Here is a 13,574-nt window from a genome sequence, read left to right as displayed (position 1 = left end):
GGGGATGGTCTTGATCCCTGTCTCCTGTACAGTGTCACGAACCTCTGCCCATAGTTCATCAGGCACTCTATCTATCAGATCTAGGCCCTTAAATCTATTTCTCACTTCCACTGTATAATCATAAGGGATTTGATTTAGGTCATACCTGAATGATCTAGTGGTTTTCCCCACTTTCTTCAATTTAAGTCTGATTTTGGCAATAAGGGTTCATTATCTGAGCCACAGTCAGCTCCCAGTCTTGTTTTTGCTGACTGTATAGAGCTTCTCCATCTTTGGCTGCAAAGAATATAATCAGTCTGATTTCAGTGTTGACCATCTGGTGATGTACATGTGTAGAGTCTTCTCTTGTGTTGTTGGAAGAGGGTGTTTACTATGACCAGTGCATTCTCTTGGCAAAACTCTATTAGCCTTTTCCCTGCTTCATTCCATACTCCAAGGCCAAATTTGCCTGTTACTCCAGGTGTTTCTTGACTTCCTACTTTTGCATTCCAGTCCCATATAATGAAAAGGACATCCTTTTTGGGTGTTAGTTTTGGGTGTTAATTCCACCACCTTTGTCTTGTAGGTCTTCGTAGAACCATTCAGCTTCAGCTTCTTCAGCATTAATGGTCAGAGCATAGACTTGGATTGCCGTGATATTGAATGGTTTGCCTTGGAAATGAACAGAGATCATTCTGTCATTTTTGAGATTGCATCTAAGTACTGCATTTCGGACTCTTTTGTTGACCATGATAGCTACTCCATTTCTTCTAAGGGATTCTTCCCCACAGTAGTAGATATAATGGTCATCTGAGTTAAATTCACCCATTCCAGTCCATTTTAGTTCACTGATTCCTAAAACGTCAACATTCCCTCTTGCCATCTCCTGTTTGACCACTTCCAATTGCCTTGATTCATGGACCTAACATTCCAGGTTCCTATGCAATATTGCTCTTTATAGCATCAGACCTTGCTTCTATCACCAGTCACGTCCACAGCTGGGTATTGTTTTTGCTTTGGCTCCATCCCTTCATTCTTTTTTTTTTTTTAATTTTATTTTATTTTTAAACTTTACATAATTGCACTAGTTTTGCCAAATATCAAAATGAATCCGCCACAGGCATACATGTGTTCCCCATCCTGAACCCTCCTCCCTCCTCCCTCCCCACACCATCCCTCTGGGTCGTCCCAGTGCACCAGCCCCAAGCATCCAGTATTGCACATCGAACCTGGACTGGCAACTCGTTTCTTACATGATATTCTACATGTTTCAATGTCACTCTCCCAAATCTTCCCACCCTCTCCCTCTCCCACAGAGTCCATAAGACTGTTTCTCCACTGATCTCCAGTAGCATATTGGGCACTTACCGAGCTGGGGAGTTCCTCTTTCAGTATCCTATCCTTTTGCCTTTTCATACTGTTCATGGGGTTCTCAAGGCAAGAATACTGAAGTGGTTTCCCATTCCCTTCTCCAGGTTGTACTAGTCAGTCCTTATTAGAGAATTTTGAATGCTGAAGTCCTTTCATGTACAGGTAGAAATGATGTCATTTCTCTGAGATTCTATCAGCACATATCACTAATCTCTCTCAATTAAGTATTTAATTCCTCACATGTAGAATTTTCATACAATTATTTGAAAGTGAGACATATAATTTTGCAATCAGTGTAACTGAGTGGATTAAAGACATTACTCATTTTACAGAGACAGAATGTAGTTCTGTGGGACTGGAATTTGGAATTACAGAATTACATACATTTTTGTCCCCACCACTTATTAGCTGTGTGAATGTGGGCAAATTACCTTAACTTTTCCAACCCTCAGTATTCTTGGCCATAAAATTGTCCTAATAACAGTGCCTGCTTCATAGGGTTGCTACTAGGAGTCATGAAATTATCTATGAGGAGCACTCAATACATATGAACTGTAGGATTTTATTTATACATTCAAATGCATTTAATAGCATATTGATAAAGAATCCACCTTCCAATGCAGGAGACACAAGAGATGTGGGTTTGGTCCCTGGGTCAGGAAGATTCCCTGGAGAAGGAAATGGGAACCCACTCCAGTATTCTTGCCTGGGAAATTCCATGGACAGAGAAGCCTGGATGACTACAGTCCTGTGGGGTCCCAAAGAGCCAGACACGACTGAGCCACTGAGCACTCACAGAAAGAATATAGTGTCTAATATAACTTGGGATAGGAGCAAGTTTAACATAACTTCAAAGATAAATATTATCGGAACCTGCAGCCATTATTACCACAACAGCCATTTTTGAACAGGCTCTGAAGAATTCACCCAGGAGCTCTCAGGAGCCACTTGGGGTAGGGAAGCAACTTGGCATAGGGAAAACTTGGCTTATGGAATGGTGGGTTGTGGGGAGCCGTGGTCAACTGGGGACATAAGAGTTGGGGGGGCTAGACTGACACATCCTTCCCTCAGGCCCACGAGAGCATCACAACTTCATCTGAAGACAACTTTGATTCTTCACTTTCTTTCATGCCCACACCCAACCCATCAACTAATTATCAGTGCTACCTTCAAAATACATCTGCAGTCTGACCATATCAGGCCACCTCTAACTCCAACACTTTGACCTACATCTTCATTATTTTTCTGCTGTTATCCCTTCTCCCATTCCTCCACAAAACCTATTCACAGCTATAATGATCCTGTTGAAACCTGAACATGATCTTGTCACTCTTGTACTCAAAAGTGTCAATGGTTTCCCAATGAACGTAGAATAGAATCAAGATTTTTTTTCTATGAGTTTCAAGGCTATATACTCCTTTTAGATAGCTTTTCCTACCAATCTCCTGTTCAGTCTTCCTGATCCAACTTCAGTGGTCTCCTTAGTGTTCCTCCAACACATCAAACACACACCCATCTCAAGGTCTTTGCACCCATGATGCCCACCATCTGGACTACCTTTCTGCGTGGTATCCACAGGGGCACTTCCTTCATATTTCTCTTCAAATGACATTGTACTAGAGATGCCTTCCTTGACCCTCCTGCATAAACTAAATTCCCCATCACCACCACTTTCTTCTTCGTATACCTTTTATTCTTCACAACACCTATCACGACCATCAGACAGATATACTATTCATTGTTTACTGCCTGATCTTGTACTAAAATGTAAATTTCATAAGAGGAGATTATTCTATTTTATTCACCAATGCATCCTAGAATCTAAATTGGGCTTCCCAGATGGTACTAGTGGTAAAGAACCCACTTGCCAATGCAGGAGACGTTAGAGAAATGGGTTCCCTGGGTCAGGAAGATCCCCAGGAGGAGGGCATGGCAACCCACTCCAGTATTCTTGCCTGGAGAATCCCCATGGACAGAAGAGCCTGGCAGGCTACAGTCCACAGGGTCGCAAAGAGTTGGACATGACTGAAGCGACATAGCATACACACAGTATCTAAATTAGTCCCCAGGACACAATAAGTGATTAACAGAACTTTATAATTGATTGGCAGAGTGAAGAAGAAAGTGGTACCCTGGACGACTTCCAATCCTGGCTCATGGAAGTGAGCAAGATGATGGTTCAATTCATCAATGCTGGGCATCCAAGAAGAGGGTCTGGTAAGCAGTATATTAGCTCTCCTTTCCTGCTTAACAAATTACCCTAAAAGATATCAACTTAACATACTAAGCACAGAGTTTCTAAAGGTCAGAAATATGGGAGCAGGTCTCCATGAAATTGCCAGCAAGCTACCTGCCAGGGCCACAGTCATCTTAGAGTCTGTTGTTACTGAAGGGTTCATTCCTAGGCTTGCTCATGTGGTTGTTGGCAGGTCTCGGATCCTCCTTAGTGATTGACTGTAGGTGTCTGTTCTTCTCCATAAGACTGCTCCCAACAGAGCAGCTGGCTTCCACTCCTCCCCACTCTGTGCCCCACCCTCCCCATACAGTGAGATAGCCAAAGGAAAGAAAACACAAGCAAGAGAAAACTTTCAAGATGGAAGCTGCAGAGTTGTTTAACCTAACAGCATAATTGACATACCATCACTTCCTCCATATTGGTCACATAGACCAACCCTGGTACAATGTGGGAGAGGATCACACAAGCAGTTGACCCTCAGGGAGCAGGGACCCTTAGGAAGATGGCCAGGAAAGGGGACGAACTGTGACTTCAGTAAAGGACAGGCTAACATTGAAAGGTCTCTATGATATTTAAGGGGAACAAGTCAAGGAAAAGTTGGGGTATAGGGCAGTTCTAACAAATGAGGACAGGCCAGGAAAACATCCCTCTTAAGTGTGCTTCAGTGATAGTCTATGGGGTCGCCCAGAGTCAGACACGACTGAATCGACTTAGCAGCAGCAGCAGCAGTGATAGTTACAGCTCATGATTCAGATTTATTCCATTGGGATTAAAGTTGATCTAAATTCATTTCATTTTATACTACCAATATTATTTCTCTTTTCATTGAAGTATTGTTGATTTGCAATATTGTGTTAGCTTCAGGTGTGCAGCAAAGTGATTCAGTTTTACACCAATATATATGCATGTATCTCCTTTTTCAGATAACATTGTTATTTCTGATGTGTGAATTTTGAAGAATGTATATACTTATTAAAATTAAGGAAAATCTTCTACTCTATATTTAAAGATTAATACAATTATATGTAATTAAATGAACTATTGATTCACTCTGGTAACAACACTTTACTTAGTGCATTAAGGAACATCTGTAAAGGATAAAATCAGAACACATAAAATTCATTTTCCATTTATCCTACACCACTGTGAAGTTTGAGATCATCAGGCAAAAACAACCCAACATTCCCCTATCTGATTGAAATCTTCTCTATTACTTTCCATTTCAGTGAGAAAAAAGAAAGGGTAATAATCCTTCCCATCATGCCCTGGATGCCACTTGGCCTGACCTTCTCTGAGAACTTGCTCTCGGAGAATCTTTCCACTACTTACTCCTCACATCACATTCTCTCAAAGGACTCTTCCCTACAGTTTGTAAATACCTGCACATGCCCTCTTCTTAAACAACAACCTTTCTGTACCTTTCCTACCTTTTTGTTCAAGTGCAATCTTACCTGCTTCCTTCCTTTTTCTGCCAAACTTTTCAAAAATAAAATATGCTAGCAAATTCCTATATTCTTCTTTTCATTTACCATAATCCAAAGTATATTCTCATCTGATGTGCTGAAATTGTTCTCCCATAGCCATCAGTGACCTCATAGCCATCAAGCCCACTGGCTTCTTCCCATTTTCAACTTCCCCTGCAGCACTCGATTGTGTTAACAGCCTTCTTGTATAAAAACCTCCACTGGTTCACTATAGACTCTTCTGCTCCCATTCCCACTCTCTCTTCATTGTGGTTCATCTCCTGACACCAACTTCAATATGAACATCTCTTATGGATTAATCCATGGATTTCTTCTCTTCTCTCAAACTGTTTTCTTCTTTGTCAGTTTGATCCAGGCTCATAACTTGAAATACCAGCTGGATGTTGATAATTCCTTTTTATCTATGTAGAGCTCTTATTTTTCTCTCAAGGTCAGCACCACATTTTTAACTGAACTAAATACGTTTCCTCCTTCGTGGGGACACCATCCTCCTGAGCCCTAAGCTGAAAACATTTTCACACCCTTAACAGCTCACTCTCCCTCGGTTGCCCACATGTAATCAATATTCCTTCTGCCCTCATAACAGCTCTAACATCCATTTCATCCTCCACATTCTCACCACCACTAGCTTTAGACTCTTGGGATTTTTCATTTGGAGCACTGGGGAAGTCTCCAAATTGTCTCTATTTTTTTCCCCTTCACATTCTGTTTAATATGTCATTCCAGAATCTTCTAATGTCCCTAGAAAGCTTTCAGTGACTGCTTATTATAAAAGGAAATCCAAACCCTTATTCTGATCTTTTATTCTCTCCAATTAACTGATATATACTTAGATGTCACACTTTTAACCAATCTTACAAAAAGGCCCCAGCCTTCTTGATTTGGTTTCTGCTTTTGCTTGGACTCAGTGACTTAAGATTCATTACTAGTAAAGTCACTGTTTGGCCTCAGATTAATGATCAAATAGTTTATCTGTTAAAGAAAATAAATTCATGAGACCATGATACTTGTTAAAGAACAGTGAGGCAGAATTCATTTAGGGGAATGAATGAATGTCCCTTGTATAGGGACAAGGAGTTTTGCATCAGGGAAGAGAGACTGGACTCAACTCCAAATACAACAGGAAAAAGTGAGGATTAATAGCCAGGAATATAAGGGAGCAGGATGAGGGTCAGGGGATGGGAAATTACTAAGGGGAAATATGGGGGCAGGGGAATTCTGGCTAAACTAACCTAGCAGAATTCTTGCTAAAGGCAGGCCAGGGTGATCACACATCACTGGAGATGGTAGAGAATGGGGAGCTTAAGTGGATATTGAGAGTGATTTGATATCAAGGGAGGGCTTCCCTGGTGGTTCAGAGGTAAAGAATCTGCCTGCAGCCTTGCAGACTCCACCACCCCAGAGCCTTCCATGCTGTCCATGGTCATGGTCAACCCCACCATGTTCTTCAACATTGCTGTTAATGGTGAGCCCTTGGGCCTCATCTCTTTCAAGCTGTTTGCAAAGTTCTAAAAACAGCAGAAAATTTTCCTGCTCTGAGCACTGGGGAGAAAGTATTTGGTTATAGAATTTCCTGCCTTCACAGAATAATTCCAGGACTTATGTGCCAGGGAGGTGACTTCACACCCCTAATGGCACTGGTGGCAAGTTCATCTATGGCAAGAAATCTGATGATAAGAATTTCACCCCAAAGCATACAAGTCCTGGCATCTTGTCCATGGCCAACACTGGCCCGAACACAAATGGTTCCCAGTTTTTCATCTGCACTGCCAAGACTGAGTGGTTGGATGGCGAGTATGTGGTGTTTGGCAAGATGAAAGAGGGCATGAATATTGTGGAATTTGTGCAGTGCTTTGGGTCCATTAACGGCAAGACCAACAAGAAGATCATTGCTGACTGTGGACAAATCTAATAAATTTGACTTGTGCTTTACTTAACCGGATGTGAAGAACTGACTCATTTGAAAAGACCCTGATGCTGGGAAAGATTGAACGTGGGAGAAGAAGGGGACGACAGAGGATGTGATGGTTGGATGGCATCACTGACTCAATGGATGTGAGTTTGAGTAAACTCTGGGAGTTGGTGATGGACAGGGGCCTGGTGTGCTGCAGTCCATGGGGTCGCAAAGAGTCAGACATGACTGAGCGACTGAACTTCCTTAACCACAAGACCATTCTTTCTGCAGCCCAGGAAAGGACCCTTCACCTCCATCTGCTAGAAATATCCTATAATCTTTATGCTCTCGCTTTAGTTTTTTGGGTTCCATATTTTCCTTATCCCCTCTTCAACTTTAGTTGGATTTCAAAGTTAAATTTATGATTATGAAATAAAAACTAAACAACAAGAAAAGAATCTGCTTGCAATTCAGGAGACACAGATGAGTCAGGCTCAATCCCTAGGTCAGGAAGATCCCCTGGAGGAGGCTATGGCAACCCACTCCAATATTCTTGACTGGGAAATCCCATGGAGAGAGGAACCTGGTGGGCTACAGTCCATGAGGTCAAAAAGGGCCAGACACAGCTGAAGCGACTGAGCATGGCACGGCGCATGGACAGCAAAGGTAGGGGATTCTGGCTGCACGGACAGCAGGATTGCTGCTAAAACTAACAAAGCCAAGACAGACATGGAAGCCCAAAGTCAGAGCTTAACTGAGAAGAGCTCAGAAGAGTCTGAGGAGATGATCAAAGGAGATTATCTTTGTCAATCTTAGCTGAGTTCAAATACTAATAACCTTCAAAAATTATCCCCATGTCTCATTTTTTGAAGATCAAGAAATATTTTCAATGATAGATCTCCCATTGGCACTTTTAATTATTCTTTTCTGCAAGAGAACTGGTTTCTTATCACATAGTCAAGTGCAAAGTTTTGCTCTGTGTCTTTGTCTAGCTGTATCAAATTTGAAATGCATCCTTTTCCTAGTTTTCTAATGAAAAAAAATTTTAACTGATATGAAAAAAAAGTCCCATGAGACATACTTTTGCACTTACAATCACCTAATAACAAATCATTCCTTATTTATTCAGTAATAATATTTTATGATTTATTCTAGGAATTTAGAGATAAAAATCATTGATAACTAAAGCCACCGATAATTGATGCAAACTCATTGGAAAAGACCCCCGATGCTGGGAAAGACTGAAGGCAGGAAGAGAAGGGGGCAACAGCAGATGAGATAGTTGGACGGCATCATCAACTGAATGGACATGAGTCTGAGCAAACTCCAGGAGATAGTGAAGGACAGGGCATGCTGTAATCCATGGAGTTGCAGAGCTGGACACGAATATAGAGACTGAATGACAACAACAATAATTTTCGTGGGCTAGAAAGCCACCAAAAATATATAAATAATAATTCTCCAAAATATTGGCTAATTCACTAAAGCCACTATTAGATACCATACTAAAATTTAAAACTTCGCAGAGAGCAAATCTGACAAGAAAACAAATCACTCCAAGGAAAATGTTCTCCTTTTCTGCTTGATAACTGACTAAAACGGAGAAAGTGAGTAAACTGAATGATCATCTCCACAGACCAATTTCTCACTGCTACTGCTAAGTCACTTCAGTTGTGTCCGACTCTGTGTCACCCCATAGACAGCAGCCCACCAGGCTTCCCCGTCCCTGGGATTCTCCAGGCAAGAACACTGGAGTGGGTTGCCATTTCCTTCTCCAATGCATGAAAGCGAAAAGTGAAAGTGAAGTCGCTCAGTCGTGTCCGACTCTGTGCGACCCAATGGACTGCTGCCTACCAGGCTCCTCCATCCATGAGATTTTCCAGGCAAGAGTACTGGAGTGGGGTGCCATTGCCTTCTCCGAATTTCTCACAGTCTACGTGATAATTCTTTCAGGCTCTCCAGGGTACTTTCAGCTCCACCAGCCCTATCTCGGTCCTCACTTTCTTGGCTCTAAGTCTGAGCCCAGCAATCGTGGGTACCAAGCTGCTTTCTTAGTACAACTCATTGTCAGTATGATTCAGTTGGGCATGGAGGAAACATACTTTGCCTTCATAACCAAAAGAAGTGGTTCTTTGACTCTAATTCTTAACTCTGAAAAATATTTTACTTCCTAATATTTGTAAACTTTACAAATCACATTAGTATGTTGACCTGAAAAGAAATACTTTACCACCACACTTGACAAGCACTGAGGAGTCACCCAGTAAAGGTCTGTCAAGAAAACACTGGACGTGGAGCCACAAGACCCAGTGTGACTCTCAGCGCTTATCAGCTCAGTGACTAGCATGGCACGTGCCCTCTTTGATTTTCAGTTTCCTCAGGTGTAAAACAGAAGTAATTACCCTCAGGTGAGAGAGTTCTCGTGCCAGTGAAAAGTGAGACACTACATGAGACAATCTTTTTGTGAAAACTATAAAGCAATACACAAGTATAAAGTATGTTTTTTATGAGGCCTCAAAAAATCTCACCTATCAAAGCCAAGCTCCTCACATCACATTCACATCTTTGGAAACTCATATTTTTCAGGTTAGAAAAACATTTAGCTCCATGTGTCTCTGTATGAAACTGAAAAGCAAATGCACTTTGATTGACTAATAGCTGTATAACTCCGAAGAAACCTGAGCTAAAATAGGACTTGGGTAATATTAAGGTGAAATTGAACAATATTAGAGGCAAAAAGTTCTGCTAGATTCCAACTTAAGGGGAAAAAATAGGAAATAAAAATACATATTTCTGTCAAAATCCCTAAAGAAGTTGCCTTTATTAGTGTCAGGAGACACACTATAAAACTTACAGACCACTTAAGGACCAGTTATAATCTTCCTGGAGAAGAAGAAAACTTTCAGTTCTTTCTCCACAAATCATCTCTTTTCTCATACAGCAATATCTTTCCTCAAATTTTCTTATGGCTAATATTAGAAAGCCAATGGTGCGCTCCATTTTTTCCAATAATTAATACACCTCTCCATATTTTTCTTAAATCAAATCACATCCACTTACAGTGATGTGGCTAAGTTCTCAGGCTAGAGAGATCCTGTTTATATTTAAACATCCATCACAAATAGAAAGGATGATACATAAGTATGTCTGATTAATTGAAGCTCATCAAGTATCTAGTCATTCAATACAGGACTACACCAGAAAGATCTGGTTATTAACAATGGCTGTGGGACCATCATTATGGAAGACATTAGAAGCAGTACCAATCTTAATGAAAAGATAATCTTAACAAATCCTAATGAAAAGATAAAATCAAATTACTTTTTTTCCAGCTCTTCCATTTTTATGTCTTTCTTCCCCGACAGCGCTTCCATGCTCTTCTCCAGTTGTCCATGTGGTGTAATCACACACACACACACACACACACACACACACCCACCCCTACCATTTTGTTGTTGTTGCTAAGCCCTGTCTGACTCTTTGTGACCCCATGGACTGCAGCATATCAGTCTTCTCTGTTCTCATTGTCTCCCAAAGTTTGCTCAGATTTATGTCCATTGAATCGGTGATGCTATCTGTTTCATCCTCTGTCATCCCCTTCTCCTCCTGCCCTCAATCTTTCTCAGCATCAGGGTCTTTTCCAATGAGTCAGTTCTTTGCATCAGGTGGCCAAAGTATTGGAGCTTCAGCTTTAGCGTCAGTCCTACCAAAGAGTATTCAGGGTTGATTTCCTTTAGTAATGACTTCTTTAATCTCCTTGCAGTTTAAGGTACTCTCAAGAGTCTTCTCCAACACCACAATTTAAAAACACCAATTGTTCAGCACTCAGCCTTCTTTAAGTCCAACTCTCACATCCATACATGACTACTGGAAAAAAAACATAGCTACTGTATGGACCTTTGTCAGCAAAGTGGTGTCTCTGCTTTTTAATATGCTGTCTAGTTTTGTCGTAGCTTTTCTTCCAAAGAGCAAGCATCTTTCAATTTCATGGCTGCAGTCACCATCCACAGTGATCTTGGAGACCAAGAAAATAAAATATGTCACTGCTTCCACTTTTTCCCCTGCTATTTTCCATGAAATGATGGGAGTGAGTGATAGTCGCTCAGTCGTGTCCAACTCTCTGTGACCCCCATGGACTGCAGCCTGCCAGGCTCCTCTGTCCACTGAATTCTCCAGGTAAGAATACTGGAGTGGGTTGCCATTTCCTTATCCAGAGGTAATGGGACCAGATGCTATAATCTTACTTTTTAAAATGTTGAATTTCAAGCCAGCTTTTTCACTCTCTTCTTTCACCTTTATCAAGAGGCTCTTTAGTTCCTCTTCACTTTCTCTCATTAGAGTGGTATCATATTTCTCCCAGCAATCTTGATTCCAGCTTGTGATTCATCCAGCCCAGCATTTTGCATGATGTACTCTGCAGATCAGTTATATAAGCAGGGTGACAATATAACAGCCTTGACATATTCCTTTCCCAATTTTGAACCAGCCTGCTGTTCCATGTCTGGTTGTAATTGTTGCTTTTTGACCCAAATGTAGGTTTCTCATGAGACAAGTAAGGTGGTCTGGCATTCCTATCTCTTTAAGAATCTTTTACAGTTTGTGGTGATCCACACACCTACCATGACCCTCATCAAATGCCATAAAAATCTCTATCCACCTCCTTTCAAATGCAGTGGCTTTAGTACCACTTAACTGTCTTCTGCTCATAGCAATGTCTGCACAAATACAAAAGATAAAATATAATATTAATACCATGAATATTTTTAATATTTACACATATATACATATACTTAAATAACTTTATAAATCTAAAATGCCAACTGTCTGGCACTGGCTTTTATGGATTGTGATAGTTTCAGTGCAAAAAAAGATATGTGAAAATGAAAAAGTAAGTAGATAGACAGACAGATACAGACAGCTAGACAAATGACAGCCAAGCAGCCAGAAATTAACTGCTTATATGTCTGTGTATATTTCTAGGGATATCTCTTCCTACTGAGGGGAAAGTGAAAGTGAAGTCGCTCAGTCGTGTCCGACTCTTTGCGACCCCATGGACACCAGGCTTCTCCATCCATGGGATTTTCTGAGCAAGAGCACTGTAGTGGGTTGCCATTTCCTTCTCCAGGGAGCTTCCCAACCCAGGGATTGAACCCAGGTCTCCCACATTGTAGACAGACGCTTTACCGTCTGAGCAGAGAGTTTTTATATCACACTACTTTAGATGACATTCTAGTCTGTTATATGTGAGGTCAATCATGAGATGAAACAACCATTTTTTCCCTGAACCAAGTACAACATCAAACAATGGACAAGACTTTTGCAAAATATTTCTTACCTTGCAAATGCCTTTTTAATCTTAGGTAAGAACACTTTCTAAAATTGGATTTGAATCCTCACATTGCTTGACTTATAGCACTCCTTATTCTGAAGCCTCTTTCTGATGTCTTGGTATCTATGATAGCTTTTCCAAAGAAATCTTTTCTATTTTCTGAAAAAAATTACTTGCTTCAAGAAACTTTTCTTTAGAGTTCTCTTTCAAAGATTATTTATTTATGAAAACAGCTATAATATTGAGACCTATAGTATATAGAGAGAATTACATTATTACATTTATGTTAATCAATATTTATTCTTCTGCAACCCTTAAAATCCAGGAAGTAAGCATAATCCCAGTTCTGTGATGAAGGAAAGCACATGTATGGCTCAAACTGACAGAGCTACATATAACATACAATTAACACACCACTTGCAGAAGCAACTGACACAATTAGGAATCAAGAGTCCTTTTTCCACTCTTCCCTACATTTTCTTGGTAATTCTGGATTTTAATTTGCTCCCAGAGACACCAATATTTTCCCTGCCTGCTTCAGAAGGCCATATTGAGAATCATATGGGACAATATATTTTAACACAATGTATTGTGTTATTATTAGTATTTATAGACAAAGAACACTACAAACTATTTTTGGCTTTTCAAGAAAATAAGCTCCCAGATTTTACCATTAACTTCCAGAATGATGTGTTTTTTTATAACTTGTTTTACAGTCTTATAGAACTGCCAAATCTTAGATATGGGGCTTAAAGACCCTAGTAAGTATAGTCTTTACCATCTGAGCCACCAGGGAAGCCCCAAGAATACTGGAATGGGTAGCCATTCCCTCCTCCAGGGGACCTTTCTGACCCAGGGGTCAAACCTGGGTCTTATGCATCACAGGCAGATTTTTTACCATCCAAGCCACTAGTGAAGCTCTAGAAGTGGTTAAGCAATTACTTAAGATCCTGTAAGTTTTAAGGCACAGACTTCAAGGACAGTGGAGGCCTTCAGTTAGTTGAAGACCATAAGATGAAGTCCAGGAGGCTTAGGCAGTCCCACAAGGTCAGCACAATATGATTTCGCCTCTCCTCTCTCTCATCATCTCCTAACACACCAACAGTACCTATGCAGGGAAATAAACATTCATGTCTATTCCCTCCCCAACCCCACATGGAATTCTCTCTCCACTGATTCAAATTCTACCCAAGGTCACACACTATAAGGATCTCTGCCTTCCTTGGTGATCTCTGTAGCTATTCCAAACCAATGCCACTGACCAACATTTAAAGTGCTTCT

The 13,574-nt window shown here is 40.8% G+C and overlaps 1 pseudogene; it reads left to right on the top strand.

The window, feature by feature from the left end:
- Window positions 1–6,480: 6,480 nt before the first annotated feature.
- Window positions 6,481–6,982, top strand: LOC113898782 (annotated as a pseudogene).
- Window positions 6,983–13,574: the final 6,592 nt, after the last annotated feature.

The sequence above is a fragment of the Bos indicus x Bos taurus genome, chromosome 9, assembly GCF_003369695.1.
Source record: "Bos indicus x Bos taurus breed Angus x Brahman F1 hybrid chromosome 9, Bos_hybrid_MaternalHap_v2.0, whole genome shotgun sequence".
NCBI classification, from domain to species: Eukaryota; Metazoa; Chordata; class Mammalia; order Artiodactyla; family Bovidae; genus Bos; species Bos indicus x Bos taurus.
This window is presented reverse-complemented; position numbering and strand designations above follow the sequence as displayed.